The sequence below is a fragment of the Lactuca sativa genome, chromosome 7 (genome assembly GCF_002870075.4).
Source record: "Lactuca sativa cultivar Salinas chromosome 7, Lsat_Salinas_v11, whole genome shotgun sequence".
Lineage (NCBI taxonomy): Eukaryota > Viridiplantae > Streptophyta > Magnoliopsida > Asterales > Asteraceae > Lactuca > Lactuca sativa.
Genome location: NC_056629.2, coordinates 153,946,216 through 153,964,995, shown reverse-complemented (window position 1 = coordinate 153,964,995; position 18,780 = coordinate 153,946,216). Strand labels below are relative to the sequence as shown.

General features: G+C 39.2%; 1 non-coding gene across 1 annotated transcript; it reads left to right on the top strand.

Moving 5' to 3' along the window:
- The first annotated feature begins 5,546 nt into the window (after window positions 1-5,546).
- Window positions 5,547-5,653, top strand: LOC111904281 (small nucleolar RNA R71). Its single transcript, XR_002854470.2, has one exon. It is a non-coding gene; the product is annotated as a small nucleolar RNA R71 (small nucleolar RNA).
- Window positions 5,654-18,780: the final 13,127 nt, after the last annotated feature.

The window sequence follows — 18,780 nt, the reverse complement described above, 5'->3', positions numbered from 1 at the left end:
TGAACTTCGGGACTGTATTGCCTCGGACCTGTGTATAGCGGTTAATAATCCAATTTTTTCACAGGGGTTTGTTGTAATTTCCTATCTAACCACAAATCATAAAGAAATTTGTCCTAATATCACGTAATTTATGGCTAATTAAAACCCTAGAATTTGAGGAAACCCCCAAATCCGAAATCAAGTAAAATCGGGGAAAATCCATGATAAAGATCGAACCTTTAAGGAGTTTATAGTGTAAAGATGTTACCTTTTTGGTTGAATGATGCAAATCGAGTAGAAGATCGGAGACTTGGAATCGCGAAAATCGCCTACTGCTCGAGGATATGCTGTGCACGGCGAGTATGTGGTGTAATGGGTGAAAAAACCCTCTTTTTACAGACTTATAATTCACCCGTGTAAATCGGCTACTCGCCGAGTAGATGTGCAAATACGCGTTTTTTCGGGTTACTCGGGTAGGTACTCGCCGAGTATACGTGCCTACTCGGCGAGTAAACCTTACAGCTTGAAAATTTTGTGACAATTTTGAAAAATTTATGTATTTTCTCCTTTTTTTTAAACCATCCACCCCACACTCTAAGCATTGCTTGTCCTCAAGCAGTTATGTTCTCAAAATAAATGAAGAAAAGAAAGAAAAATAAAGTAAAAGAAAAGGAAAGAAAATGCAAACTTGAAACTCAGGTTGCCTCCCGAGAAGCGCTTCTTTTTAGGGAGTCATTAGCTGGACTCCTCCCCTTCTACGTGGCTGCAATCTTTTCCAGCAACAGCAGCTCTTCCATTCCTTCATTCCGGGGGACTCCTTCTTCATATTTTTTAACCCTATGACCATTGACCTTGAAAGGCGTGCCATCTCTTGATAATAGCTCTATGGAACCATGTGGAAACACCGTTTTCACTATAAAAGGCCCATCCCACCTTGACTTGAGTTTTCCCGAGAAAAGCTTTAGTCTTGAGTTGAAAAGCAACACTTTTTGGCCTTCATGAATTTGTTTATCTTTGATCCTCTTATCATGCCACATCTTGGTCTTCTCTTTATATAGCCATGAGCTGGAGTATGCATCATTCCTTAGTTCTTCAAGAGCATTCATTTGCATTAACCGGTTGCTCTTTAATTCCTCCATGTTAAAATTACACCTCTTCAAAGCCCAAAACGCCTTGTGTTCTAGCTCCACCGGTAAATGACATTGCTTTCCATAAACTAACCTATATGGTGTGGTACCAATAGGTGTTTTGAAAGCTGTACGAAAGGCCCAAAGTGCATCATCTAGCTTATCCGACCATTCCTTGTGATTGCTCCCCACCGATTTCTCCAAAATCCGCTTTAAGGCTCGATTTGTCACTTCGGTTTGTCCACTAGTTTGTGGATGGTATGATGTGGAAAACTTATGGGTGACCCTATATTTCTTTAACACCTTTTCCAATTGATCATTGGCAAAATGTGTGCCTCGGTCACTTATAAGGGCTTTCGGGACTCCAAATCGTGAGAATAGTTTCTTTAAAAACCGTACTACCACCCGTTCGTCATTTGTTGGTAATGCTTGTGCTTCCGCCCACTTAGATACGTAATCCACCGCCACTAGTATGTATTTGTTTCCTTTAGACATGGGAAATGGTCCCATGAAATCAATTCCCCACACGTCGAACACCTCGCATACTTGGATACTATGTTGTGGCATTTCATTTCGAGATGAAATGTTTCCCACCCTTTGACAAGCATCACATTCTTTGACAAATTGGGTTGCATCTTTAAAAATTGTGGGCCAATAAAACCCAATGTCAAAGATCTTCTTCGCCGTGTAATGTGCTCCATGATGTCCACCCGTGGGCCCGCTATGACAATGCTCTAGTATCTTCCAGCTTTCCTTTCCGAATACGCATCTTCGTATGATCCCATCCGCACAGCTTCAGAAGAGGTATGGCTCATCCGAAAAGTAATATTTTAATTCAGCAAAGAATTTCTTCTTTTGTTGACTGCTAAAGTCTTTCGGGATGTAATTTGTAGCTAAGTAATTAGCTATGTCCGCGAACCATGGCTCTTCTCCCACTGTCACCATGATGTACTCGTCCGGGAAGTCGTCTCCAACTTTATCTTCTTGCAATTGTGGGTTCTCAAGTCTTGACAAGTGGTCAGCTGCCACATTCTCCATTCCCTTCTTGTCTCATATCTCTATGTCAAATTCTTGAATAAGTAGCACCCATCGTATCAGTCTTGGCTTGGCATCCTGTTTGGAAAACAAATACTTGATAGCCAAGTGGTCAGTAAAAACAGTGGTTTTAGATAAAACCAAATAAGGGCGGAATTTATCAAAGGCATACACCACAGCTAGTAATTCTTTTTCAGTGGTGGTGTAATTTTCTTGGGCTGGGTTTAGAGTCTTGCTAGCATAATATATGGGTTGAAAGTGCTTATCAACCCTTTGACCAAGGACAGCTCCTAATGCATAGTCACTAGCATCACACATAATCTCAAAAGGTAAGTTCCAATTTGGTGCAATAATGATCGGGGAATTAGTTAGTTTTTCCTTTAAAAATTCAAATGCCTCTAAGCACTCTTTAGTGAAATTAAATGGTGCATCTTTTAGTAGTAGTTGTGTTAGAGGTCTGGTTATTTTGGAAAAATCTTTTATGAAACGCCGGTAAAAACCCGCGTGTCCTAGAAAACTCCTAATGCCCTTCATATTGGTTGGTGGGGGTAATTTGGCAATAGTGTCTATCTTTGCCCTATCCACTTCAATTCCCATTTTGGAAATCTTGTGGCCCAATACTATACCCTCCTTAACCATAAAATGGCATTTCTCCCAATTGAGTACCAAGTCGGTTTTTTCACACCTAGCAAGCATTAAATCAAGATTAGTGAGACAATCATGGAAAGATGATCCAAAAACGGAAAAATCGTCCATAAAAACTTCCATGAATTTTTCCACCATATCGTGGAATATAGCTGTCATACACCTTTGAAAAGTCACGGGTGCATTGCATAACCCAAAAGGCATGCGTCTATAAGCAAAAGTCCCACTTGGGCAAGTGAATGTGGTCTTTTCTTGGTCCATTGGGTCTATGGGTATTTGAAAATACCCCGAAAATCCATCTAGAAAGCAATAATAGCTATGGCCCGATAATCTTTCTAGCATTTGATCAATAAAAGGTAAGGGAAAATGGTCTTTACGAGTGGCATCGTTTAGCTTTCGATAATCGATGCACACTCTCCAACCGGTTACCGTTCGTGTCGGAATTAGCTCGTTCTTTTCATTGGTTATGACCGTCATCCCTCCTTTCTTGGGCACTACTTGGACCGGACTCACCCATGGACTGTCGGAAATCGAATATATAATTCCCGCATCTAAAAGTTTGACCACCTCCTTCTTGACTACCTCTTGCATATTCGGGTTCAGTCTTCTTTGGTGCTGCACATCCGACTTTGCTCCTTCTTCCAGGTTGATCTTGTGGGAGCAATAAGATGGACTTATTCCCTTGATGTCGGTGATGCTCCATGCTATGGCCCGTTTCCGCTTCTTCAACACTTGCATGAGTTCTTCTTTTTCAGAATTGGTCAGGTCAGAGGCTATAATTACTGGTTTTTGTTTGCCTTCTTCGAGAAAGGCATACTCCAAATGATCTGGTAAAGTTTTAAGCTCCGATTTTTGGCTCTGACTGTTGGACTCGCCGAGTGCAGGTAGGGTACTCGGCGAGTTGGTGGTTGTATTCACGACTTCTGCCTTTTCTTCAGAGGTACTCGGCGAGTATATCGGTCCTACTCGGCGAGTAGAATTGTTTGTGTTCTTTATCAATTCTTCGTAGTCGGCTTCTTCCAGCAGTCTTTCAATTTCCATCAAGTCTTTTTCTGGATCAAATTCTTCATCCTTAGCTGTGAACTTGATGGAATCTTCAGTTATTCCTTCCTCTAGTAACTCATCTAACATATCGAGTGAGAATGTCGTGTCGTCACTGTTCCTTGAATACTTCATGGCTTGGTCCACTCCGAATGTGACTGAATCTTCTCCTACCCGCAAGGTGAGTTTTGAGTCCCTCATGTCTACTATGGCACTTGCCGTGTTGAGGAAGGGTCTTCCAAGGATGATTGGCACTTGTGGATCCGCCTCCATGTCTAGGATGATAAAATCAGCGGGAAAGACGAATTTGTCCACCTTGACTAGTATGTCTTCGCATATGCCTCTTGGGAAGGTGACTGTTTTGTTGGCCAAGTGTATTGCCATGCGAATTGGCCTTGGTTTCGGGAGATCCAGCTTTTTAAAGAACGAATATGGCATTAGATTCACACTTGCTCCCGAATCGGCTAAGGCATGAATGATGGTCAAGTTGCCAAATTGGCAAGGTAAGGTCAAACTCCCCGGATCACCTTTCTTCTTTGGTAGCTTATTTAGCATAGCAGCTGAGCAGTTTCATTGAGTACTACCATCTTCACTTCTTCCATCTTCCTTCTATTGGTGAGAAGTTCCTTAAGGAACTTTGCATACTTAGGCATTTGCATGACGGCTTCAATGAAGGGTATGTTGATTTGAAGAGTCTTGATATGATCTAGAAACTTCTGATACTCCTCTTCCTGCTTCTCCTTCTTAGCTCGGGCTGGGTATGGCATGGGAGGCTGGTAAAGTTTTTCAGGAACCTATGGAATCGGATTTTGTGATGTACTCGCCGAGTCCATACGTGGTACTCGGCGAGTAGGACTGTCAGAGTGCATTTCTTGGTTTTCTGTTTGCTTCTCTGCCTCCTCCTTCTGTGATTTCTTGGATAACTCAGTCTGAATAGGTGCTAGGGGAGTGATTATCTTCCCACTTCTTGTTGTGACAATGTTTATTTTCGCGCCTCGTGGGTTATTTTCAGTTTTGCTAGGAAGCTCGCCCGGTGACCTTTGGTTGATTTGTTGAGCAAGTTGCCCAAGTTGTGTCTCTATATTGTGGATAGATGCTTGCTGGTTCCTTAGCATGGTCCTTGTTTCTTGAATTGCAGCATCATGGTCACTATGTCTTTTTTCTGAAGCAGCTACAAATTTTGTGAGCATTTCTTCCAAGCTGGGCTTCCTTTCTTGCACCGGCTCCTCCTTTTGGTAGAACCCTCTCCCTTTTTGCCTAAACCTTTCCTCCTTGTCTTTCTTGTACTCTTCATAAGGGAGCCAATCTTTCTTTTGTTTGCGCCAGTCTTCATCGTATCGGTCTCCACTTGAATAACACGCTTGCACCTTCTTGTTGCCATTCTCATCTAAATCACAGTCTCTAGTGAGGTGAGGCCCATTGCAGTTTTCACAACCCACCCGAATAGCATGGATTGTTTGATCCATCTTATCCATCCTTCTATCCATTGTTTTTAGCATAGCCATGACCGCGGATAAGTCTTCAGTAGCTGCATAAGCGGCTCCCCTAGTGACATCATGCCTAGGGTTGTGGTATTCTCTAGAGTGTTTAGAGAATTCTTCAATCAATTCTTTGATCACCGGGGGTGGCTTCTTTGTGAGCGGGCCTTGCGAGTCTAGTAACTGTCTGGTTGTGACATTGACTCCATCATAGAAGATGGATACTTCTTGCTGGCTGTTAAGGTCATGGTGTGGGTAGTTTCTTAGTAAGCTCTTGTACCTCTCCCATGCTTCATATAGAGACTCTCCAGCTTGTTGTTCAAAGTTAGCAATGGCCTTCTTCAACTTGGCTATCTTGGAAGGTGGGCAAAAGTGATCAATGAATTCTTCTTTCATCTTGGCCCAAGTGGTGACTGATCCGGGGGGAAGTGACTTGAGCCAGTCTTTTGCAGCACCTTTGAATGTCACCGGAAGCATACAAAGTAGCTGAGTCTCGCGGGGCACATTTGGAACATTGAAGTAATCAGCTACATCATTGACTTCATCCAAATGTTTGTAGGCATCTTCATGGTCTTTTCCATAAAAAGGTATTTCCTTAAGTAAAGCTAGGATATGACCCTTTAGCTCGAAGGTAGCAGTCGCGGGAATTGCGGGTTGCACAAGTCCCGGGCCAGTGTCGTCTCGCATCCTCTTCTTCCATTCTCCTATGGGGATTTCATCAATGTTAGCCATTGTGACAGCTAACTCTTCCTCGGACTCGGTTTCGTGCTCGTATGTCGGGTCCTCTTCTTCCTCGGTCTCATACTCGATATCCTCCTTAGTCGGTTCGTCGATTACTAAGGAAGCGCTGGATGCTCCTGATTTGCTGCTCTTCTTTTTCCCAAAAACAGTCTTCAAATTGGACAAGGGTGACTTCTTTGGTGTACTTGAACTCTCGACGTCCTTTCCCTTGTTTCTTTTCAATGCGGTTTCGGGATCTTCAAACGGGGGTACCAGCGGCGTGTTTGATCCTCTGGTCATGAAAGTCCTGAAATAAACAGAATAAAAGCGTAAAAAGAACCAAAAAAATGTACTAAAAGAAATCAAAAATTTTACTGCTGATTACGCTGCTACTCGCCGAGTAGGTGCGACTGCACTCGGCGAGTACCAGTGTGTTTTTGAAAAAAACTATAAACTTAATATTAAAACTAAAACAGATATTAAAACCTAATTACTGACTACTAACTGCAATAAAGTAACTTTATGCAAGTAAACTCACACAAAGGATCGAAAACATTAGGAATTAGATTAATTATTTAGAACCGTTCCCCGGCAACGGCGTCAAAAACTTGATGTGTGTAAAATGAACTTGTTTTATTCCCTACTTTTATTAATATATTTAGCACACAAAGGCAGTGAACCTATCTTTTAGTGGTATAGTTTAGTAAGTAAGGTGTCGAACTCAGGGAACAGAAAATTAAACTAACAACTAATTTTAACTAAAACAATTAATGAAAGTAAAAGGTTTTTCTTCTAGTTTTACAAGACTAGAAACTTAAGCAACACTTAATTAACTAAATGACTAAAACAAACAACTAATTCACCAAATTTAATAAAGATGTTTCTATTTAGGTTCAACCAATTCACTCCTATGGTTATTTATATTTATGATAGATTAATTGTTATTGGCTACCAATTAAAGTGGTTAGGTTCATGTTCATTACTCCTAGCCCTTAGACAATTAACTAATTTAAGTGGTGATCAAATGTTTAAACTAATTAATTCCCTAGATTAATGATTTGGATTAAATAAGATTTGTAGTGGTGAATCAATTTAGTAAATCAATTAACCTCTTGTTTGATGGTTTCTCAAAACAAGCTCACACATTAATCTAATTATTGTCTTATTAATCTTAGTTTCATAATCATTATTCCTAAGCATGTGAATTGGTGTTCACATAGACATATGAGGTTAACAACTAAGAGATGTTCATGCAACTTAATTGTCTTCCAATTAACAGAAAATAATCGTGATTAATGCATAAGGGTCTTTAACAAACTTAATTTAATAGATCACCAATAAACAATTAATCAAAACTAAGAATTAAACCATAGGAGTTCCTTGGTATTCCCCAAATAGAAACAAAAACGAAATTAGTTCATAGTTGCAGTAAAATCACACACAAAAGCAAGTTCAACTAGATTAGACATACTCAAATCCTAAAGCTAAGTGGAATGATTAACCTAGTTGCTTCAGTTCTTCAAAAGGTTGGAGATTAGAATTCCTCAGCGTCTTCCAGTGCTCTTAATCGCAGAAGGATCTTCAAAAATCGCCAAAAGTGTGTTCCCCCCGGATAAAGGTTCGATTTTTATAGATATCTCAAAATAGGGGGTACTCGGCGAGTAGCAGACCCAACTCGCCGAGTAGACTCGTTGTTATCCGCCTTAGATCAGGAGTCGTGGCTATCTTCTGGAATATTCAGCTGGACTCGCCGAGTAGACTCGTGTACTCGCCGAGTAGATGGACTTTTGTTCCTCAATCTTCATTCTTTGGTCTTTAATTGCTTTCCCTTGCTCCCTTTCACTCCCAAGCATGTCTTTTGGACTAAAAACAAAATTTAAACAATATTAAGTACCTTTTGTCCATATTATTCACATAATTAGTTAAAAATGAATAAAAATGTATACTAAATAACTAACTAATTATGCACATATCAGAATACAAGTTAAACATGCCAGTTATCATATCAATCACATGTGATTGATAACCCGCATGCACAAGGATTTATTACACTGTCAACTGTTTTACCAAGTATGATACTATAAATGGTTTTCTAAAATGTTTTCACTTGTTTAAGCCTCTGACTTATGTTGTTTTATCAAAGTTTCATTTAAAACTTGTTTATGAAAGGTTTCCAAAGGATTTCTAAATGTTTTCAAACTCATTTTACAAAAGAATACCAAGTCGTGATTTTCTTAAGTATAAAGGTTTTTCCAAAGCTTACATCAAGCTTTCTTCCATGTTTTGATACTCCTACTTGTTAGATACTACTGGTTCACTTCTACTTAGTTTAAACTCTTACTTGTTAACGTTCTACTTCACTTATACTTGTTAACGGTTTTACTTTGTTAATACTACTACTTCGTAAACGCTTATACCTTATTAGCACTTCTACTTTATTAACGCTCATGCCTCACGATACGCTTATACTTCACGATACGCTTATACTTCACGATAGGCTTCTACTTCATGATAAGCTCCTACTTGTTAACACTTATACTTTGGGAAACACGTATGCTTCGTTAAACACTTAAACTTCGTTAAATGTTCCTATTGGTTAAATGTATGCCTGTGCTTGTATAGATATTTATAAATAATGTTTAAAGGACTTAGGAACTTGTTCGCCCTATTTCCTTTTCTTCGTCGAGATCTGGTCTGGTGGGATCGGATGTCCATCCGAAGTTCGTTTGATCATTAGTTATATATTATATATACAAGCATAGACATATAGGTTTACATTAGTCAGTTCAGTCGGGAGTCTCTATCATCAGTTCAATATTTCACATCAGATCTCACTATACGAGATACATCTTCAGTACACGGCCTTCTACGTTGTCAAGTTGGTAACCAGAGTCTCTTGTAGGGAGAGCGGACATTATGTGTGTAGATCTATACGGGATTGACACCCCCGCACCCTGACTGCTAGCTACAGTCTACGGCCTACCAAGCCAAGGGGTGACAAATGTCACACTTACACAGACGCTTGCAGGGCATCTAGTTCTCTAGTGTCTATCAGTATGGTTACAAGTATCTCGGGGCTACCTTATAAATCATGGTCTTAAGGTAACGGGTTTTAACATTGTATTCACTGTGTTCACTATATCCACTGTTCATAGACCTTGCTAGTTGTATCTTTCATTTGATACTGTCTAGGGTCTGTCTCCACTGTTTTGGACCTTACTAGCTGTATCTTTCATTTGATACTGTCTAGGGTCTGTCTCCACTGTTTTGGACCTTACTAGCTGTATCTTTCATTTGATACTGTCTAGGGTCTGTCTGCACTGTTTTGGACTTTACTAGTTGTATCTTTCATTTGATACTGTCTAGGGTCTGTAGTCACTATTTTAGACCTTGCTAGCTGTATCTTTCATTTGATACAGTCTGGGGTCTGTGTCTCCTTTTGTTAGACTGAGCCAGGCGTTTCATTCATTTGATACTCTCCTGGAGTCTATTATTCCTTTTGCCTTAGTCAGCAGTCCTCACTGCTGAGGCATATGTTATTTTCCCTGATATTCTCCTACTTTCTTTAAAAATCAAATCCCGTATTTTGATAATAATAGTGATTAAGGGAAAACTAACTTTTTACAACATAACTCTGTCCAGTCTTGGTAGAAGACTGCTTTTAATTAGAAAATATAGGATTTTATGGAAAGGACTCTAATTCACTGTAGACTCTAAAACTACTACTTTTATAAAGTTATTTTGGAACTTACACAAATAACACTAAATACTTATGAACTCGCCAGCATTTGTAAAAATGTTGATACTCGCTTTTCAAATAACTTGTATTCTCAGGTCAGCATTAGACAGGTACATTCCCGAAGCTTTGATGAAGATAGTTTAGTACCAAGCTGCACTTATACTACTACTTGTATTACTTTAATGATGTAATGTAATGTAAACCATGTAAAACTATTACTATTAATGCAATGGTTGTTGTACTTTGATTACTATACTGCATATGTTGTGATACTTGACATGACGTCATCCACCCCAGAACGTTTCTGCCGTTCCGGTTTTGGGGTGTGACATTACATCTACTTTGTGATCATTTCACATAAACAATAATCTAAAAAACTATATTTTAGTAATGATAGTTACCTTTGGGAGGAATACTTACTTTTTGCAATGAACAAACATACAGCACATTTAACTCCTTGGTAGAAGGATACTTTTAGTAGAAAATATAGGATTTTTTAGGAGATACAAACACTTAATACAAACATCTACAAACTTATGCATTCAAACACTTACACACATTTTCATACAAACAATGACACTAAAATACTTATGAACTCACCAGCTTTAATGTTGATAAACTCTTTCAAAATAACTTGTATTCTCAGGTCATTAGTAGACAGGTACCGAAGTCAACTTTTGAGAAGATGGAGCACATACAAGACCCATCTTTTATTTTGATTCATACTTTTGGGTGTCTTATAAACTATACAGAACACTCTTGTATTAAAATACATTATTTAATGAAATGGATGATGTTGTTTGCTTGTTTACTATTATTTTGTGTTGTGATACTGTACATGACGTCCTCAACCCCAGAACGTTTCCGTCGTTCTGGTTTTGGGGTGTGACACTATATGGAGCGGTGCTTGACTTGCAGGAAAGTCAAGGTCGAGCATCAGCGACCTCACGGCAAGATGCAACCGTTGTAGATTCTCGTTTGGAGATGGGAAGATAGTTGGGCACTCGTCTCCATTTCAGCACAGTATTCCATCCGCAGACCGATGGCCAAAGTGAGCGGACTATTCAGACCCTATAGGATATGTTGCAGGCATGTGTTCTAGATTTCGGTAGGAGTTGGGATACGTATTTTCCGTTAGTGGGATTTTCGTATAACAACATTTATCACGCCAGAATTGATCGACCTCCTTTCGAGAACTCTACAGGAGGAAGTGTAGGTCCTCGATTTGTTGGGGCGAGGTTGGTCAGTGGGTTATGGGGAGTACCAAAGTGGTACTCAAGACCACTAAGCTGATTCAGCAGGTTCGGAGTAGGCTCCAGATAACTCAGAGTCGGTAGAGAGTTACGCTAACGGGCGTCAGTCAGATTTAGAGTTCCAGGTGGGAGATATGGTTCTCCTGAAGGTTTCACCTTGGAAAGGTGTCATCCGGTTCAGGAAGCGGGGCAAGTTGGGCCCCACATATATTGGTCCTTTCAGTATTTTGGCTTGGGTGGGCCAGGTTGCTTATCTCTTGGATGTTCCAGATGAGCTCAGTCAGATTCATAGCACGTTCCATGTCTCTTAGTTGCGGAAGTGCTTAGTGGATGATTCTGCAGTGGTACCCTTAGAGGATATTCAGGTGGATGACTGTCTGGATTATATTTAGAGACCGGTGGCGATTCTTGATCGGAATATGAAAACCTTGAGGAACAAGGTCGTAGAGTTGGTGAAGGTGCAATGGCAGCATCAGAAGGGTTCAAAGTGGACTTGGGAGCCGGAAGATGAAATGAAGGAGCACTATCCAGAGTTATTCAGGGGCAGCAAACTTTGAGGATGAAGTCTGATTCAAGTGGGGGAGAATTGTAACACTTGGATTTGGGTATGTTCCTTTTTAGCCCCTTTGTATTTAATTATTGCATTTTGGTCCTTGGAGATAGTATGCGGGGCGTACCACTGGGTACACTTATCGTACTAGCCGAGAAGCTAGTATGCATGTAGGGCATACCACATGGTATGTTTAGCGTACTAGGTGGGATTGATCAGGGCAATGAGGCCTCGTACGCTGGGCGTACGAGGGCTTAATAAAACCCTAATTTTAGGGTGTTGCACCCTATATAAACTCCTTAAGTCCCTAGGGTCGGCCTCTTTATTAGCCTTCATACCTCCTAAACCCTAAATTTCGACCCTTCACCTCCATTGTTGTGTCTTTGAGCTCTTGAGATGAAGTTGGTGCTTATTTTGATCATTTTGAATGGATTGAAGAAGATTGAAGGCGCATTGCTTAGTGTGAAGCTTAGAGATCCAGAATCATCACTCATTTTGCAAGTCTTTTGAGGTATCAAGTTCATACCTTGTCTTATCATTTCTTAGATCTCTTCAAGTTATGATTTTATGCTTCTTTGTCCTCTTTTGGTTGGTCTTGATGGGTTAAGGTCATTTTAGAAGCTAAATCTTGTAGATCTGGATGTTTGGAAGTTTCATTATGCTTAAAGGTGCAAACTTTATGGGGTTTATGGTCTCATAAGTCATCTATTAAGTCCTTTTGAGCTTTAAGGGCTTCATTAAGCCATTCATGCACGTAAACTTAGCAACTTTACATGATAAACCATCTCATGGAAGTCAGATCTAACTTTTGGAGTAAAGTCTTGATGGATTAAGTGTTGGAAATGAAATTTGGCTAAATGAGGGAGTACGCTAGGCATACAAGCAGGTACGCTTAGCGTACAAGCGCTAAGGCGAGTACGCAGGGCATACTCAATGAGGGAGTACGCTAGGCGTACAAGCAGTTACACTTAACGTACAAGCCCTAAGGCGAATACGTTGTGCTTACGAGCTGAGTACGCCCCGTGTACTCAATAGGTTGGGCCTCAGAATCTTGGGTCTTCGGTTTGGGCCATATTTTGGGCTTAGACGATTAGGGCCTTGTTGGGCCATCAAAATTCAAGTATTTTGGGCTAGGAATATTTTTGGACCATGGATTAAGGCCCATGAAATGGAGTTGGGCCCAATTTGGAAAATTGGGCCATGATTAGGCCTTGGATGATTATTTTGGTAATTGGGCCTTTTGGATTCTAAGTTGGGCTTAAGTATTGGACCAAACTAGGTAAAGGGTAAAATGGTCTTTTTACCCTAATTTTGGACTGATGGTTATGGATTAGAATCCAATTATTAATTAGATGTTATTTGGTATTGATAGCTCGGGGATTCGTCAGACTAGCAGTCAGAGATTTATTCGTGCGATTTTGTAGTTTGAGGTGAGTTTCCTCACCGTGTTTAGTGGGTCGAAGGCACCAATGCCGGCCCATGATCTGTTATATTAGAATACTCAATGTCTTTGTGACACTTATATATGCATATGCTTGTATGCTTACTGGGCGGGGCTCGATGGTTATCCTGTATGTTATTACATGTTATGCTTATATAAATTATATTTGGGAGGGGCCCATTATGCGAGTTTGGGTGGGGCTCGTTATACTCCTCCTTGGGTGGGGCCCGTTATGCGAGCTTGGGTAGGGCCCGTTATACTCATTGGATAGGGCCAGTTATGCGAGTATGGGCGGGGCCCGTTATGTGTTATGTATGTATGGTATGTGGTATGTTAGGGAACTCACTAAGCTTTGTGCTTACAGTTTTCGGTTTATGTTTCAGGTACTTCCGGTTAAGGGAAGAGCTCGGGATGATCGTAGAACACACACACCACCTCATTCCGCATCTTGTGATTTACTCTGATATGATGTGTTGATCAATACATTTGTGTATCTGGATTTTTATGATGATGTATTTGGGATATCGGTTTTATTAAATTAAAAATGGAATTTTTTGGTTTTATTTTTAGGATGTTTCATAAACGGACTTAGACAATCCCTCAAAAGGATTCGGCGGGTGTTATAAGAGTAAGTTGTAATGATGGATTTCGAGGATAAACTATAATTTAAGTGAGGGAGAGTTGTAACACCCGTTTTCTAGGTTGTTTTAGCTTAAGACTTAATAATATCAAAGATGGAGTTTTTAAGAAAAACTCCATGCCACGACCTGGTGTCTGGATTCCCACGATGTAGCATGACTTAAATGGAATGCGCCCATCTAATGAGTACCAAGACGTGGCAGTAAGATAGCCACGACGTGGCAACTGTTCTGGCCTAAGCCCATGATTTTAGGGTTTCTTTCATATTTAAGCATCATACCTTGTGGTTTATGGCATCCTCCTCAATCTTCATCACTCTCAAACCCCAAAAACCCTTACCCTAATCCTTCTTGGTGATTCTTGACCCATTTTGGTACTTTTGGTAGCTTAAAGAAAAATAAGAAGATGTTCTATTGTGTTGATCCAACAAGGAAACATCATCATCATTCTCTTATGCATATTCTGGACCTTTAAGGTGTTTAACACCCTTTTGTTAGCTGTAAGAGCTGCTAGTTGTGGATTGTGCCGACAAAGTGAGTTTTCTCGTTATATTTTGTACCGCAGTATGTGTCCTTATGTATGGGATGTTGTTTATGGTGTAGTAATCAGTTAGACTAGTAGATATGTTATGATTACCTTGAAAGATCTAGTATGCCTAAGAGTCATTATAGGATGATATTGCTAATAATATATGATCCTATAGGGTCACATCATATAACAAGTTACCGTCAATTGATTATTTATTAGTATAATTTGATTATTAATAAATATATCAACACTTGTATTTAATTGGAAAATTATTATTTCATGGAAACAATATTGTACTGATGGAGAATTTATTATTTGTGGAAATAATATTTATTGGAGAAATAACAACTTATAAAATATATCATAAAGTATGATTATTTATAAGTTACATTTATATTTTAATAAACTAGCTCAATTTATATAAAAGATAGTTTTATATAAAATAAGATAGTTACAATTCATATAAAAGATAGTTTTATATAAAATAATATATTTATATATGGCTATATATATATATATATATATATATATATATATATATATGTTGGGAATTCTTTATAAAAATGATTGATTCTTATAAAGATAACATATATGTATATATAAACTAGCCATGAGACAACTTTTGTCTTCTTTTGTGCATGCTTTTCTCGAAAATATGAAGGAGACCAAGTGTGGTCTACTTTTGAATTGTTTAATGGTGCATGTCATGCTTGGAAGAGTATTGTCCATGTTTTTGCTTTACGGTATCCCTTTGATTTTTGGCCATTATATAAGGAAGGGCATGGAAGGTTAGAATGTGTTCTTATGTGCAATCTTCTTCTTCTTCTTTGGCTATGAAAAAACGAGAACAAGATGCTCTCTATGGGGCTGCCATATTTCGGAAATGGCAAGCCCTCTTCCCTCTCCATTTTTTTGCATTTCATGCTTAAAGAATGTCCCTTTGTTTGTGACAACCCAAAGTTTATTACGTTATATTACCCCGTTTCCGTTAACGGAATATTCCATTTTATAAAAGTTCCGTTAATTTGAGGTCGGCAAATAAGTAAATGTTTTATTTATTTATATCTTATGTCGTTATCGTCGTGATAAATAAATAAAGACAAGTAACTTACATTTCCATTTAATTGGAAAAAGTTAATTTTTATTACGACCATTTAACCCGGGTAAAAAGTTTAAACCTCGTTAAACACTAGTATCGGGTAGTCGTATACCGGGTGCAACACTTAGGGCATATATATAGGGAGTTGAACACTCCATAGAACCCTTTTACCACCCTAAACCCACTTTCTCTCTACTCTCTCTCATCAAGCCCGATTTCGCCTCAAATCCGCGAGTTTTCGCCTCCAAACCGTAAGTTCTTGCACCCTAGCTTGTTTTACAACCCATTGCATGTGATTATAGCTCAAAAATCGTCCAAGAAGTCAAGGAGTAAGGAGTTTACGGCCCAAGAACACTCTAGGGCCGTAAACCCCTAAAATGATGCCAAACTTGCCCTAAAACTCCTCTTTAAGGTTGGAAACTAAATTAGGATTAAGCCTAGAAGTGTTTGAACCTCAAAACAACAATTTTTAGAGCATAAAAGAGGGTTTACGGCCCAAGCACATGCTTAGGCCGTAAACACCCTCTAAACTTGTAAAATCAAGTCCAAAACACTTCCAAACCACCCTTGGACTTAATATATGGCTTAGGGACTTGCTATTTCGGGTTAGGAGTAATTAAACACATGCATTTGTGGGGTAAAATAGAGTTCACGGCCCAAGCATGTGCTTAGGCCGTAAACTCCCCTAATTCATACAAAATGGGAGTTTAAGCCCCCTAAAGAGCCTTATACCCTTACTAGAATTTGTTAGAATTAAACCAAAGGCCTAGAAATCAAGGAATGGGGTGTATGAGAGTTTACTACCATAAACCATAGGGTTTACGGCCGAAAACTCCCAAGGAGTGGCCTTTGGGCCGTAAAATCCAAGGGAGTAAACTCTTGGACCCTTAAACACCCCTATAGCCTTGTACAATTTCTTAAAACCATTTCTAGAACCACGTGGGACTTGAAATCATCCAAAAACACTCCTCCCATGAGTTCACGGCCGTAAACTCATGGGGGATATGGCCTCCCAACCCTGAACTCACATAAAGTGAGTTTTAGGAGAGTAAACTCCCTATTTAAGCCATATACACCCTTAAATGTTACCCGGGACACCCCTAGCACTTAATCAAAGTGTTTTTCGCACTTTAGGATGCGTGTACTTGTTTAATTAGTATTATATGTACTAATTGTATGTAAACATATGTTATCATATGTTAATAGGTCACTAAGTGTGTTCAAGTCTTTACTTGACACCGAGCATCCACCCGGCACCTTCGTTCGATCCACTTACAACAGGTGAGTTCATACCCCCGAATTAACCTTTTAAATGTTTTTACATGTTTTTATAGGGGGGGGAATACAAGTTAAACATGCCAGTTATCATATCAATCATATGTGATTGATAACCCGCATGCACAAGGATTTATTACACCGTCAACTGTTTTGCCAAGTATGATACTGTAAATGGTTTTCCAAAATGACTTTACTTGTTCAAATCTTTACTTATATTGTTTTATCAAAGATATAACCAAAGTGTGTTTATGAAAGGTTTCCAAAGGATTTCTAAAGGTTTTCAAACTTATTTTACAAAAGAATACCAAGTCGTGATTTTCTTAAGTATAAAGGTTTTACCAAAGTTTTCTTCCATGTTTTTATACTCCTACTTGGTTAGATACTACTGCTTCGTTATACTTCCACTTCATGATACACTTATACTTGATAACGTTTCTACTTCACTTATACTTATTAACGTTTCCACTTCGTGATACTCTTATACTTATTAACGCTCCTACTGCACGATACGCTTTTACTTCACAATACGCTTCTACTTCACGATACACTACTACTTCACGATACGCTTCTACTTCACGATACACTACTACTTCACGATACGCTTCTACTTCACGATACACTGCTACTTCATGATACGCTTTCACTTAGTTAAAAGTATGTCTGTACTTGTATAGTTATATAAATAATGATTAAAGGACTTAGGAAGGCTAGTTCGCCCTATTTCCTTTTCTTCGTTGAGATGTGGTCTGGTGGGATCGAATATCCATCCGAAGGTCATTTGATCATTAATTATATATCATGTATACATGTATAGACATATGGGTTTACATCGATCAGTTCAGTTATGAGTCTCTACTGCTTGTCCAACACTTACATCAGAATCCACTATTCGTGATACATCTTCAGGACACGGCCTTCTCCGTTGTCTAGTTGGTAACCAGAGTCTCTTGTAGGGAGAGCGGACATTGTGTGTATAGATCTATACGGGATTGACACCCATGCACCCTAACTGCTAGCTACAGTCCACGGCCTACCAAGCCAAGGGGTGACAAATGTCACATATTTATTTTGACGCTTGCAGGGCGTCGAGTTCTCTAGTGTCTATCAGTATGGTTACGAGTATCTCGGGGTTACCTTATAATTCATGGCCTTAAGGTAACGACGCTTAACACTGTATGCTGGAAATACACACCTAGAAAATACACACCTCGGATATGCACACCTAGAAAATACACACCTCGAGTATACACACCTAGAATTACACTGTTTTAGACCTTACCAGACGTGTCATTCATTTGATCCTGTCTGGGGTATGTGTCTCTTTGTTTTTAGACCTTGCTAGACGTACCATTCAGTTGATACTGTTTGGGGTCTGTTTTCACTGTTTCTAGACCTTGCTAGATGTATCATTCAATTGATACTGTCTGGGGTCTGTGTCTCTTTGTTTTTAGACCTTACCAGACGTGTCATTCATTTGATCTTGTCTGGGGTCTGTGTCTCTTTGTTTTAGACCCTGCTAGACGTATTATACAATTGATATTGTCTGGGGTCTGTGTCTCTCTATTTTAGACCTTACTAGACGTATCATTCATTCGATACCGTCTGGGGTCTGTATCTCCTTTTGTTAGATTGAGCCAGGCGTATCGTTCATTCGATACTCTCCTGGAGTCTATGATCTCTTCTGCCTTAGTCAGCAGTCTTCACTGCTGAGGCATATATTATTTTCCCTGATATTCTCCTACTTTCTTTAAAAATCAAACACCGTATTTTGGTAATGATAGTGTTTAAGGGAAAATTACTTTTTACAACATAACTCTGTCGTGTCTTGGTAGAAGACTGCTTTTAATTAAGAAAATATAGGATTTTCTGGAAAGGACTCTAATACACTGTAGACTCTAAAACTACTACTTTTATAAAGTTATTTTGAACTTACACAAATGACACTAAATAATTATGAACTCACCAGCATTTGTAAAAAATGCTGATACTCGCTTTCAAATAACTTGTATTCTCAGGTCAGCAATAGACAGGTACATCCCCGGAACTTTTGATGAAGACAGTTCATTACCAAGCCGCACTTATACTATTACTTGTATTACTTTGATGTTCTATGTAATGTAAACCATGTAAAACTATTATTATTAATGCAATGGTTGTTGTACTTTGATTACTATACTACATATGTTGTGATACTTGACATGACGTCATCCACCCCAGAACGTTTCACC